The sequence below is a fragment of the Mus musculus genome, chromosome 9 (genome assembly GCF_000001635.26).
Source record: "Mus musculus strain C57BL/6J chromosome 9, GRCm38.p6 C57BL/6J".
Classification (NCBI taxonomy): domain Eukaryota; kingdom Metazoa; phylum Chordata; class Mammalia; order Rodentia; family Muridae; genus Mus; species Mus musculus.
The window spans coordinates 23,579,425-23,594,063 of NC_000075.6; the positions used below are offsets into that span (position 1 = coordinate 23,579,425).

At 41.5% G+C, this 14,639-nt stretch overlaps 1 long non-coding RNA gene across 1 annotated transcript; it reads left to right on the forward strand.

Annotated features, from left to right (window-relative positions):
- The first annotated feature begins 1,849 nt into the window (after window positions 1–1,849).
- Gm39311 lies at window positions 1,850–7,787 on the forward strand. Its single transcript, XR_870585.3, has 3 exons — window positions 1,850–1,913; window positions 6,100–6,156; window positions 7,489–7,787. It is a non-coding gene; the product is annotated as a predicted gene, 39311 (long non-coding RNA).
- The last annotated feature ends 6,852 nt before the right edge of the window (window positions 7,788–14,639 follow it).

Sequence of the window (14,639 nt, forward strand, 5' to 3'; positions counted from 1 at the left end):
GAGAGAACAGCTATTGGCCTACTCAGTGTATGGTTTTGAAGGACATAGAGGCATGCCCTCTGAAGGAGAAAAACAAAGTCTACACCCATGAGTTAGTAAGGAAGAGGCAGTGTGCAATGTGAACATCCTGGTGACAGGATTTGGTGTTTGCTGTACATGTACTATAATTTGAATGTCTTAAGTGCAAATGTCATCTAAAAATAGAGCAGGATAAGGGACTTATATCTGCAACATTTCAAAACTGTCCTTCAACAGAGAGAGGATGAATCTCCCAGGCTATCAGATGAAAGGTGGCCTTCTATGATTTTACTTCCCAGGTAGACAGCTAGTTCCCACAGTTGGCCTTTTATCTTCGGTGATCAGTACACCTGGATATGTCTTTAACTATTTTTCTATTATGTCTGAGTTTTTTAAAAGGTCGCATTTGTGATGGGCAGTAATGTTTAAATTTAAGACTATTACAATGAATTTTGCTGAATTCTTTCCTAAATTCGGTTTCTATGCCACACCCCTAAGTTGCCTTGATCATTTTGTTTACTGGCAATACTTTTCAAACAAATAATTGGACAAATAGTAGTACAATTAAAATGATTTTGAAAGCTATTATTCTAATCTAATTTTTAATACTCAAAGTGAACTCTATTCCAGTTATGAGTCTATAGAAACACAGGGACAGTTATGAGAGTTTATATTCAGGCAAAGATTATATCACTGACAAATTCAAGACATCAACACTCGGGGAAAGCTGCTAAAACGAAGCCAAAATTCCCTTCTGTAGTGAAACACTGCAATTCATCAGAGAACTGTTACTCCTTCCTCTAGGGTTGCCCACAGCAGCCTGTAAGCTGTTCACATGGACATTTCCTGCACTGTGAGGGACACAGAATATTGAGCTGCCACAAATAATTGCCTTTACTGATGGGCAGATTACATCATAATGTTGAAACAGCGCCTGTTCTCGTTTCTCAGGGAATTGAGACAGCGCCAGGAGTGAGCAGAGGGTCTTGGCTCCCATCCCTGTCATGCTTGTATTCTGGGGACTTACATTTCCTCTGCAGTTTTAATATGAGACTTGGCCAGTCGGGCCTAGTTCCAGTAGAGTTATCCCCATACTTCAGAAGATGAAAGATGGTCATGTAACATTATTAAGGAAATGAAATTTTTGGAGTTTCAGTATTACAGTGACATACAGAATTTGACACCATTTTGAAAGAGTCAGAACCTGAGGACCTTTGGGGTTCTAACCAGATGAATATCAAGACAGTCATTGTGACCACTGGGAGTGTCCTGGTTCAGGGAACCAACATGGAAAGAGAATCAATACACACGTTGAGTCATGTGTTAAAAATATAGCTTTGGATAAAATTATAGCGGCTTAATGGGTAGCTTCACTAGAATCTACAGTCTGACCCCAGATATTTGCTGAAGCCCCAGGACCTACCTGTGCTTACAGTTAATGCTATGAGGTGTGACAGCAGAGATGCTAAAGATTGTGCCTTTGGCCTCTTGAATCATTTGGAATTTCCTATTAATGAATGACATTTTAATGAATTCTCCTTTCCATTCTGGCTCTTTAAGCCTGCTGGACTATGATGAAAGTCTTTGCCTGACAGCTTCATTTTCTTTTTGGCTTGAGAGGCAGCTTCATTCAGCTCTAGGGAGGTGCATTCTGACTCCCCACAGATCTAAATCCCCAGCCAACCTCCAACAAGTCTAGGGTCCAAACAATCACCAGGGAGAGCTTCGTTTTGTAAGCTTAATTACACGTGCAGTGTTGGACCCAGGCCAGTAGAGGGCGATAGTTCCACTTAACTGAACTGTGCAAAGGGAATCTTGACAAAGTCTGTTGGGAGAAACTGCCAGGGTGTTGGAGAATTCAGCCTTGTTCCGGCACAGTGACTGCAGGGGAGAAGGTATTTTCAAGCAGAAAGAGCCACATTGGAGAGCATATTCACATGGGAATTAGCATTACTTGATTAGGAAACTACAATCTCATTACATAAAGTGTAGAGAGGGTTTATGTAATAGCCGTAGAGGGAAGCCAAGAAAGATAAGACTAGAAAAATAGTGGCAGATGGTGAATGGTCTCCAAAGCTCTGCAGAGAGGCTTTGGCTTGGTCTCGCATATATCAGGGAAGACTGTGGATGAGTGTGACAGGCTTGGAATCAAATACATTTCCTGGTAACTTTTGTGGAGTGTGTAATGAATCTTCCAGAGATGTCAGGGATAAATATGACTTTACAGGATTATAAAAGTCACAATTCAAAGCAGCTATGAATGTACTCTGCTTCACCCCATGCCCCCAACAGCAGGAGTATTTACATTTGATTTTTGCAACATAACTCCTCCAAGGACAGTTGTGTAAACTCACACCGGCTCTTTTGGAAGTAGCAGGGGTCTTCTTTATTCAGTTTTCTATTGCTATGATCGCCTTCTTCCTATTTCTTGTTGCAGCTTCTCTGAACAAGATTAAAGCTGTAGCCTTTTAACCAAAATAAGCATTCAAAAGTCTCACTACAATTTAAATTCTTGGCACAAAGCAGCCGTTTTTACCTAGACAAGCTAAGGAGTATGGAAAATTGGTAGAACAATTTGGAAGGGAACTTTGTACTTTCAATTGGCATCAATTGACGGTATGTGAATTATACTTTTTGTTTCTTGGTGTTTGGGGTACTTTTCCATCTCTTACAGTTCACAGTGAGTCCGGGAAAAATCAGAAACACCCCAGTGGCATTTTGATACACTTCTTGAAAGATTATCAGACAAATCAGACACACTCTTAGATATGATCCAGCTTATTTTTACAGCTTATAGTTTTGATTTATTTTCTCGTTGCTCTCTTCCAAGTTATTATTTTACTGGCAGCATAAAAAAAATTGGACCTATCAATCTATCAGAAAGTGCTTTGGACTCAGCATCATGCTCATTCACGTGCAGTCCAGCGTGGTTATCAAAGCAGCAAGGTTTTGTCTTTTGCAAATGACTGGAAATAACTGCAAGTCTTGAGCAGGAAATTGGGGCTCAACCAGGAGAACAAATTATGGTTTGCTATTTATTTTGAAACTGATTATCCTAAACTAACTTCTAGCTCATACCAGAGATGTCAAAGAAAACGGGATATGTTTCATATAAAATTAAGCAATTAACTTCAGGCAAAGAGTTCTGTCTGATTGTTGGTTGCATCTCTTAAACACATGGTCCTTGTTGAAGAAAGAAAATGTTTACCTTGTGTAGTCTATCATTGTTGTTATTCTTCTCACTATTATGTAGTAAGGGCTTGGTCATGTGGGACTAAACCTATACTCCAGATACACTGTATGAGGAGGAAAATGGGCCTACATTCATTATTTTCAAAGACAGGGCTCATGAGTCTTTGTGTAGAGATGAAAATTAACATATAAGCTGATGACTAGCCCCATGGAAAAGAATTACTCAAACATGCATACCTTTAATTTCGGTGGCATACCTTGCGCTGTGCTGTGCCATGGCTTTAAGCTGGGGGAAAACCTAATCCCGGACAATGGTAGGAGCAAGCACCAGACACATGGTTCTCACACTCAAGAGTGGAGCTTTTGCCTCAGATGTCTTCTGAGCTCCTGGGAAAGAGACTCGGCTAAAGAGCTTTGAGCTGAGGTGACATAATCTTTGAATGGGGACCCAGTCTTTAACTGTAGCACAAGGTAGACATTTTGCCGGTTCCAAGTGTAGATAGGAATGGCAGAAAGTACTGGGACACACAGAAATTGCTATGAGTGAGGGATCAGCCAAGTCCATGAAGACCATTCTCATTTTGGGGAGCAGGAGAGAACTAGGTGACCTGAAGGGTCTGCATTTCATTGAATGGGAAGGAAGCTACTGAGTGGATTGACCACTTGAGGCCTGGGTTTTGACTTTGGTATAACAGTGTCGTGGCTGAGGTGTTGTAAGGCAGCAGCATAGAGCTTCTCTTCTGGCAAAGGAGCCTTCCAGTCCTGTGATAGGGAAAGTAGCAAGTCACCTAAATGCTGGACCAGGGCAGAGCAGGATATGTGTATGGCAGGGAGGATGGGATGAGGATGTATGCAGTGGTAGGAATGGGGTAAGGCATGTGTAGTGGGGGGAAGTGAAGTGAAGGTGTGCGTGATGGGGAGGAGTCAGATGAGTGGTAGCTCCAGCCTCAGATGTTGAACTGCTGTTGGCAAGCTATGTATTTCCCAGGTGCACAAGTACTGGTATCTCAAATGACTTCATGTGAACTCAAACAAGTCACAAGAGTGAACAGAGTAAATGCTCCCTCCCCTGGTCTCATTTCTCAAGTCTTCATTATCCCTTTCATGTGAATATGGGAAAAACCTAACACTTTCTTCTAAGGCTTAGTTCATAGCTCAAAGTGAGCCCTTATTTAAAGGCAATTCATAAATGAATTATTTGAGGTTGAATGACCTATGAGTCTTGAAGCAAGGTAGCTGAGAAATGACTGGAGACAGAGGCCTCAGTGTAACTGTGCTTCAGAGTAGGCCTGACTAGGACTTCCATAAAATATGGCCTGGTGAGGAAGAATAAGCATGCACTTAGGAGAAAAGAGAAGGGTGGATACTTTGTTCCTTCTTAGAATGGGGAACAAAATACCCACGGATGGAGTTACAGAGAGAAAGATCAGAGCACAGCCTGAAGGAATGACTATCCAGAGACTGCCCCACTTGGTGATCCACCCCATAAACAACCACCAAATGCAGACACTAGGCAGATGCCAACAAGAACCTGCTGACAGGAGCCTGATATAGCTGTCTCCTGCGAGACTCTGCCAGTGCCTGGCAAATACAGAAGTGGATGCTCACAGTCATCCATTGGATGGAGCACAAGGTCTCCAATGAAGGAGCCAGAGAAATACCCAGGGAGCTAAAGGGGACTGAAGTCCCATAGAAGGAACATCAATATGAACTAACTAGTACCCTCAGAGCTCCTTGGAACTATACCACCAATCAAAGAAAATACATGGTGGAACTTGTGGCTCTAGCTATATTTGTAGCAGAGGATGACCTAGTCAGTCATCAATGGGAGGAGAGGGCCTTGGTCCTATGAAGGCTCTATGCTCCAGTATAGGGGAATGACAGGACCAGGAATGGGAGTGGGTGGGTTGGGGAGCAGGGGGAGGAGGTAGGTGATTGGGGATTTTTGGAAGGGAAACTAGGAAAGGGGATAACATTTGAAATGTAAATAAAGAAAAATCTAATAAAAAAAGAAATTAAAAAAGCAAAAGAGAAGTAGTCTTTCATGGTCTGAAAGCCATTCTTCTCATCCAGACCCCTGAGTCTAGTTCTAACTGCATAGTCTGGACTCCATCCAGCATCTCATCTGAAAGTCCATCTGCTTTTACCCAGCATGGCCTATTCTTAGCATGCTGACTCCTAAATCCCTCTTTCCATTCCTGCTTTGTCAGTAGAAAATGCTTCCATTTTCCTAACCTATAAACTTAAATAAAAATTTTCATTTCTTCCTTAAAATTAAAAAAAAAATCACATGAAGATACTAGATTTTTTTAAATAAAAAACCCTTTTTTTTTTAGACTTTCATACATGAGCACAATATTCACATCATTTTAATCCTCCTGTCCAACTTCTCCCCCACTCCTCACATCTATGAGATATTCTTCATTAATTATAATTGTTATGTACATACTTATGTATGTATAGACATGTTTTCATATAAACACAACCTACAGAGTCCATTTAGTGTTGTTCATATGTATAGATGTTCAGGATTACCACTTGGATTTGAGTAACCTATCAGGAGTCTATCCCTAGTGAAGACTGTCTCTCCTGCCATTCATTGCTTATTGCTCTTCATCTAGGGCAGGATCTTAGGAGATTTCTTCTATTTACATTGATGTGCCAACTGCTGTTGTCATTGTGCTAGTTTTACTTAAATGGCCATATTGTTGAGATGTCCTAAGTGCAGCTTCCCTGTTACATATACAAGGCTCTATCACATAGCAGGCATGCTAGTTTTCTGACTTAGATAGTATGTATACCCCCCTCTTCCACAATGTTCCCTGAGTCTTAGGTGTAAGGTTCAATGGATGTGTGTACCCCATGTTCTCTTCTCTGCATTTTGCCCAGTTGTGAATTTCTGGAACTGTCCGCATCTACTGCAATAAGAAGATTCTTCAATGAGGGGTAAGAGCTATACTTATCTGTGGTTATAAAGTAAACAAAACCACAGTTAGAAATTATACTGTTTTTAGAAAGTGACAGTAGTAGGTTTTTCTCTAGGACTCATGACCCTAACATCATTAGAAACTGGCTAAATTTGTAGTACTAAGAATGAATTCCCTCCTATTGAGTAGGCATTAAGTTCAATTAGGTGGCTGCTGGTTTTCCCCAGGACAAAAGTAACACTATTGTACCCTTAGGAGATACCTTACCATGCTTGTCATTGTAGTTCACAAGATTTATAGTTGATTGGGACTACTTATTGTTTTCTTCCCTTGGCAGCTTGCATAACACTTTCAGATACTATAATAGCTAGTCCCCATGAATGAGGCTATAGGACAGTTTCAGGTTGACATGTCAAAGTCCTGCATTCAAAATGTATGGTGTTATTAACAACAGGGTGTTAACATTCATATTCTGGATACAACTAAAGACAACAACAATGACCTATCCTGTTTAGTCTCTTGGACCCTCAAGGCTAACAACTTGAAGTGAAATTTCTCATGCCTGGTAATGGGTCCTAGACTTTTGTAAATAAATAAAATCATGTATGCATATTTGACATGAAGTTAGAAGAGGAACTGTCTAAGGAAATAAAGGGAACAAATTGGAAGGTGGATGGAGTGGGGGCTGTGTCTCAATGTATATCATATACTTCCATGAACTGGTTTTTCTGAAAACAGCTACCACATATAACAAGTACATGCCAATTAAAATACTATTTTAAAAGATTTTAAATAAACCCTTTCATAGCAGTATTAGTTCATTTTTCAATGCTATAATAAAATACTTGAGGCATGCTAACTTTATAAGTAAAATAGGTGTATTTAGCTCATAGTTCTTCGAATTAAGGACCTACCATCAGCTCTCATGGCAGATGGATTCACAATAGGGAGAGTTTGTATTAATGAGGAAGAAATACCCATGAGAAGAAAGAGCATGAGAGGAACTGGAGTCCACAATTCTTCCAAGAGTATATCCCCAATAGCCTCAGTCAGTTCCATTTGGTCCTCTCTTAACATGTCTCACTGGAGATCAAGTGTCTAACACACAAGATGTTAGGGGACAGCTATGGTAATACATAAAACACAACATGTTTTAAAGTCATTCTGCCTACTGTGCCTCAAATTGAATGATGAGTTGTTCTTAATTGCCACTGAACCCGCAGAATCAGAGCACACACCAGTTCACTCTTGGACCACTGTAGATACTCCCTGGTAGCATGTATTACCCTCACCTCCCTATAACCCTCCGTCTACTATATTAAATTTAGATTATTTACCCATTTCTTTCTAGTGCAACTGGTCAGGGCTGGTTGGTCCTAAGTCAAGAAAATCAGCTTCCCACCATTCACTGAGAGCATGCCAGCTGTTCCCACAATACCCTAGGATCCAGTGCTTTCCAAATCAACACCATGGGTGCTGACCCCCTGGGTGGGTTGCTTCCCACTCCCCACCATCCTTGCTAATTTCTACTAAGGATGATTTGATTCTTACCATGCTGGTAAGTGACCTGTAAGAGCTGCAGACCTTGTTCTGAGATACACATCTCTGAGTTCACAGTGAGCATTCAATAAATATTTGAATTAAATCACACTCTGTCGAAAGAATCTCAATCTCTTTTGGGGGTTTGCAAGTATTGTCCTTTAAACTATGGTCTGAGGTTCTTGGATTTTAATAAATGATGCTGAATTAGATTTACTGACTGATACGTTGGAAACATAGACCAAGTATTTAAAAATTTTAAACCATTCTTGTCCATGGTCTAGCAACATCATATTTAAGCCAAAGGTAATTTATGCAAAGCTTTTCCCTCTATAGCTCATCTGAAAGAAGATAGTTGATGGGATGACCTCTGAACTCACAATGCTCTGCTAAGAGTTGTAACAAGCTCTTCCTTTTAGTCCATTGGTACCTGGGATTGAGCCCAGGCCCTTGAAGATACAAGCTAATTGTTCCACCACTGCGATACACTCCCAGCTTCTAACTTTGTCATTTTAATCTTTTAACAGCATTATTGGGTGTATTTTCTGAGCTGTGACACCATGTAGGAGAAAGTTCAAAAGATGGTGTGTCCTCTCTTACTTCTGGATTTGAGTGGGAAAAAAAAAAACAGATTAGCATTTAACAGTACATGACCCTTTACTCCCTCAAATGTCACTGCGAGGTGCTAAGGAATTATACAGATGGTTATCAGTGTTACAAGCTCCATAAAAATGGATGTGCAGGGAAGTAGGCTTCCAAATGGACCTTGAGTGTGAGGATAGAATTTCAATTAAGGAAGATAACTTCCCAGAAGAGCTGGGCTCACGCCCCAGGAATGATGATGTCAATCATTTTTTATGCACCCTTGTGTCTTTCTCCTCCTGTCAAATGAGGAACTTGGATGAGACCTGTTTAGGGTTACTTAGCGTTATGATATGGAAGGGGGCTTTGAAGTCATAGTATTGATATAGAATTGTGATCACAACAAAATAAGAGACTGACTACCTCTGAGTGGGGACACTGATGGAAGTCAGGGAAACTCCTTATGCCACAGAAGTCCTTGAAGAAGTAGGTAGTGTCGTGAGCACAAACACTGTAGACAAACATTCATTTTTCATTCTTTTATGTTTAATTTTATTTTTAATAATCTTAATTAGCATAGCAAATCACATATTTCAGAATGGCATTCTCTCCCTCTCTTACACACACATACACACACATGCATACATATGTACATGTGTACACACACACACTTTAATTTGTTCTCACTCCCTCAACCTCCCTATTTCCTGCTTGCGTCCTCCCAATAGTCCCCATTTATGATTTCAAGCAAGACAAATTTTAAAAAGAAGAGTGCTCATGTTGTTTCTCTTCATCAGGCACAGCTTCTAACATTAATGACTAGAATAGATAATTTGGACTCAGCCTGGAAAATAGGCAAAGTTGTGAATAAATATGTGTTGTATATAGAGGAAAAAGTGTGCTTGGAGAAGTTACAAACCTTGCTTTGGAGGGCAGCATCAGGTAATGCCACACTGTCTACTGCTCTAATGTGTAGCTATCACACATGCCAGGGGTAACTGTTCTAGATAGACGAATACAGGATACCTCTTTTGTTTTGAGACCTTCCACAGGGTGAGCTCTCCCAAGATTCTACATAGAGCTCTCTAGAGATTCCAGAGGGAGATTGGAATGAAGCAAACCCTTGCCTTTCTCAAAATATCTTTGGTTTTAAAATACTTAAAAACATCCAGAGGATCTTAAGTGTTAGAAATTTGGTTTAAGATGAACTCATTCCGATTTAGGTCAATTAAAATACAAAAAGAAAAATCATACTTCACTTTCTTTTTTAAATAACATAAAGAGCAAAACTTGCAGTGCCTGTATGTCTGAAGAACTGGTTCTATGTCTAGCTGTTTATGACTTTTTGAACTCAACTCCCTTTCCTTACCAAATAGCAACTTGGAAAAAGGAGTTTTGAAGTTCACTGAAGCTAGTAACTCCTCAAATTGAGAGTCTGATTTTTCTGCCCTCCTCGCCCCCAGCCTTGAGCAGGCTGATTCAGACCTTGTGTTTGCCACAGCTGGCTAGCCCACCTAGGGTGTAGTCTATTGTCCTGCTACAACTGCTGATTTCTCCAAGATGCCACTACCTGCTGAGAGGCTGAACTAGTTTTCCTGACATGATCCTGACAATGCATCAAGATCCTGGCATAGTGGGGAATGGGTCCCCTCCCTTTATAAGATCAGACTCATAGCTAAGGATTGGGTCTTGATCAGAGAACTTTGTCTTCCCTCGTTATTTCCCTCACCATCCATCCCATATAGTCCCAGCTTTCTTTTCAGGAACCTAGTTAATGTAGCTGCTGGTGGCTACATAAATTTTATTTTGTAAATGTATTTATCTGGCATACAAGGGTTCTTGCATGCCATAGCATTCAGTGTGTAGGTCAGAGAACAGATTGTCAGGGCGAGTTCTCTTCTACCCTTTGGGTCCTAGGGATTGATCTCAGGTTGTCAGGAGTGGTGGCAAGTCCTTTTATGCACTGAATAATCTCACTGGCCCTTCCTTTATTTTCAGGATAAAACCTGGTGCTGCTTGATTTTTTTTTCCCTGGGAACACATAAACAGATGTGTGTTTACCCTAGATTGGACATACAATGACAGACCTAAGAAATGATTCCACCAAACTTTAGCTTAATGAACTGTACTGGCTGGTTTTGTGTGTCAACTTGACACAGGCTGGAGTTATCACAGAGAAAGGAGCTTCAGTTGTGGAAATGCCTTCATGAGATCCAGCTGTGGGGCATTTTCTCAATTAGTGATCAAGGGGGAAAGGCCCCTTGTGGGTGGGACCATCCCTGAGCTGGTAGTCTTGGATTCTAAAAGATAGCAGGCTGAGCAAGCCAGGGAAAGCAAGCCAGTAAGTAACATCCCTCCATGGCCTCTGCATCAGCTCCTGCTTCCTGACCTGCTTGAGTTCCAGTCCTGACTTCCTTTGGTGATGAACAGCAGTATGGAAGTGTAAGCTGAATAAACCCTTTCCTCCCCAACTTGCTTCTTGGTCATGATGTTTGTGCAGGAATAGGAACCCTGACTAAGACATGAACTAACATGAACTAATGTGTGTATTAGTATTGCTTCCAGGAGTATACACAAGGAATACACATAAGCAGTATCTCACCAATTTATTAAGCAAGATAACTCAAAGGCAGCTGCATGACTGAAAAAAAAAATCCAGATTAGCATGGATGATGACTCATGAAGGCTGTGTCCCTGAAGCTATCTGCATGAACTACAAGCAAAGAGACAAGTGGTGAGAGTCTCCTCCCTCCATGAAATGTCTGCTGCTTGTATAACCCCCTGAGATGGGATGGGAGGTTAAATATTGTAAGTTTTAGGAGCTTTTAGGGGCTTCTGAGTTTCCTTCACTTTATCATCTTGCCTTTTCTCTCTCCAACAGGAAATGTTTCAATTTGGGGAAATGTTTACAGAGATTCTGATTTTCTATTTCCTATTTCCTACGAACACATATCCAGAAGATGACCTTCCCTGAGACTTGAGAAGACAGCATGAAGAAATTGTGGTCCACAGTCCCCTAGCTCCATTACACTGCTGCCATTTTCTTCTTTCTTGTAACCCTCATATGAACCTGTTGCTATATCACAGTACAGAAGATCAACCATCTCCAGCCACTGAAACATTACTTCCCCCACTATTCCATCTAGCTCACTAGACATCAGAGGGAATTGTGATTTGAATGGCTGCCTTTATTTCCTGTATTTCAAAATATCAACATTGCCTTTAAGCTAATGATTACTTCCTTCAACCATTTCTTAGAAATACATTCTCAACATACTAAGTGAGATATCGAAGACATTACAATAGTATGACAAATTAGATGTGCTGTGCCTTTGAAGAGCTCCAAGCCAACTAGAGAGCAGCAAATACCTGAAATCAATGTCACCAATTTTGCTTCCTTTGCTACAGCTGACATTATTCACACAGGATTCATTCATACAAATATTGAATAGCTACTCTATATTCATAATGAGCCAGGCTCTGGCAATGCCCAAATCAGAAGTTTGCTTTGGACAATTCCGTGTTGCACTTAAGTACAACCTCAGAATCCTTCTCAACACAGGGCTCTGGGTAGTCCCACTAATCTCCTATGATGGTAGAGAAGTCTATCTCTTCAGTCTCTCTGCTCCAACTCCTGGAAGGAAGGATAGATTCTTTGTTTGATAGTGTAGCAAATACTCTACAGAGGTAAGTTATGGCTGAATTTGAAGGGTGACCTAACTGCCTGGGAAGTCAAGGAAACTTCTGGAAGAAAAGGCAGCCTCTGAGGACCTGAAGTAAGGCTAACATCATGTAAATCATAGCAGAGGGGAAAGAGAATCAGAGAGGGAGGCATCTGGGGTGGGTATTTGTGGGAGCAGAGTCCTGGCATGTGGAAATCATCTATGCTGGTTATTTCTACTTGGGTTAGTGTTGTAGCAAGCTCAGAAGCCATGACGCATTTGCTCAGGACCTCAGGGCTATTCAATGGTAGAGCCTAGAGGTCCCTCCACTACCCAAACTGCTTTGAACATGAGCGTTGTTGAAAAGTCATCCTTCAACAAGGCATAAAAGATGCACTCTTGTTTTTGTTTTGTTTTGTTTGTTTGTTTAAGATGATGACAAGGAGACTAATTCTTTATGAAATCATTTTATGTATTTTCTGTCTCTTTATCTTGTCTTTGGATATTTCCACTGTTTCCACACTGTCAATTCTACTCATTTATTCTTGTATCCTAATATGCAGCACTTCAAATTTCTAAAATACTACACAATTTATCATGATGTAAATAATATAAATACTTTGAGCAAATATACTGAACACATTGTTTGGCAGGCTTCATCTCTCTTCTCAAATGCAGGAAGAAAGAGGCTGTGGCAGCATTAGCACATTAACAATTGCACTGATCATATGCTGTGAAGAACTGGACCAGCCCAGCTGGAATTCCTTACTTGTATGATGTTGGAGCTAAGCCAGAGCTGTCCAGTTACTGCCTTAGTCAAAGATACAACAGTTGGCAATGGTTGCCACATTCAGAAAAAACAAAACAAAACAAAACAAAAACAAAAACAAAAAACAAAGCACACACACATTGGCTCTCATCTTGTTCTTGAGGACATTTTCTTAGACCTGTATGTGATATCCCCCATCTTTTGCTCCCACATTAATCCTCTTACATATGTAGTCAGAAATAGTGCTGCTTATCCCACTTTATGTCAAAATATGAGTGTCTGCTTAGCCACAAAACGCTGACAATTCTCAGTATGAGAGGGATATCTAGAGCAGGAGCAGCAGTCTGTGTAGATGGAATAGGAGAGTATTCATTGTCCATTTTTAGGTGAGATAATGGTTTTTGAAAATTGGTACACAACTTACATAGCCAGTCGTTTCTCTTGGTGGAGGAAATAATTGATGTAATGGAATGTGTGTTTTCTATGTTTTAATATTTCGTAATGGAAAGTGTAGGGTTTTGGGTCCCATGTGTGCTCTGCCACCGGACTCAGCCGCTTGGTGAGGCAGGATGGGGGAAGGTGACCATGCTTACCCCCACTGTCACCGGGTAGGCAGGTGTTGGGCTGTAGGGAAGCCCTGGAGCACCACTCCTGGGATGGGAAAGCACAGTCTGAGGCTTGGGACAGCTGGAGCTGGCTCCGGGGTCTCTGGGCCTGTGATGAGGCCAGGGGCCATCTGTTTCTCAGGCTCCTGGACATCCAGGCACTGCTGGATGTCTTGGAAAAGCTGAGAACTTAGTGGGGGCCTGTGAGCTAGATCTAGCCCAGGGCTGGGGACAGGGGGGAGTGGAAGGGAAAGCTGTGGCTAGTCCTGAGGGGAGAGTCCTCAGCTTGGGTTTGGCTTGGCAGTTGTGGCTAGGAGTGCAGACAGGCCTTCTATGGAATATTAGACGGCAGCTCTATAGGCAAAGGTCTTCTCCATTGCTCCCCACAGCAGATCTTTATGAAAAGAGGCAGTCCATGGTTCTAAGGCATTTATTGTCATGGCAGAAAGTGGATGTGTAAAATCATACTCCACTTCTCAGGGTGAACCTGAGATTAAATACCTTTTGCAGGGAGGAATGTCTGAGAAGGGAAGTTTATTTGCTAAGCCCTCCAGGCCTTTAGATATCCCATTAAAATGTAGATCTGTCTTGAGACTATGTGACCACAGGTCATGTCCTCTACATGTGGAGGGGGTTGGGGCATTGCCGGTATGTGACTGATGGCCACAAATACATGGGGATCTGCGGCCAGTGACAGGGGCTGGTGCCCGGGAACAGGCAAAGCTCCTACCATCCTTTCAGGGTCTCCAGGACTTTTATCTTAGCTCAACCATGATACCTTTCAAGATCCCACAGGAAAAATTTTATTGTTGGAATGGAGGGTAAAACAGGGGTTAATTCTGATGTTAAGGGAAGAGGTCTCTGTGGTGACTTGAATATGCTTGTCCCAGGTAGTGGCCTTGTTGGAGTAGGTATGGCCTTGTTGAAGAAGTGTACCAATCTGGGGGTTGGCTTTGAGAACCTCCTCCTTCTACTTGCTTAAAAGACATTCCTCTTCTGGCTGCCTGTGGATCAAGATGTAGAACTTTTGGCTTCTTCGACACAAAGTCTATCTGCATGAAGCCATGCTTCCAAAAATGGTGGTCCTTTGAAACTGTAAGCCAGCTCCAATGAAATGTTTCCTTTATAAGAGTTGCCTTGGTCATGGTGTCTCTTCACAGAAATGGAAACCCTGACTAAGACATCCTCCATCTACACTGATGCAACTAAGGGTCTAAAACATCTTGGATTGACAAGGCTGCAGTTATTATGGCTGGGAGATGGAGATCTATATCCAGAGGCTGAGCACAGGCGTCAGTATCACAGAGCTCTCCATTAGTCTCCTGAGCCATGCTAGGGTGTCTTC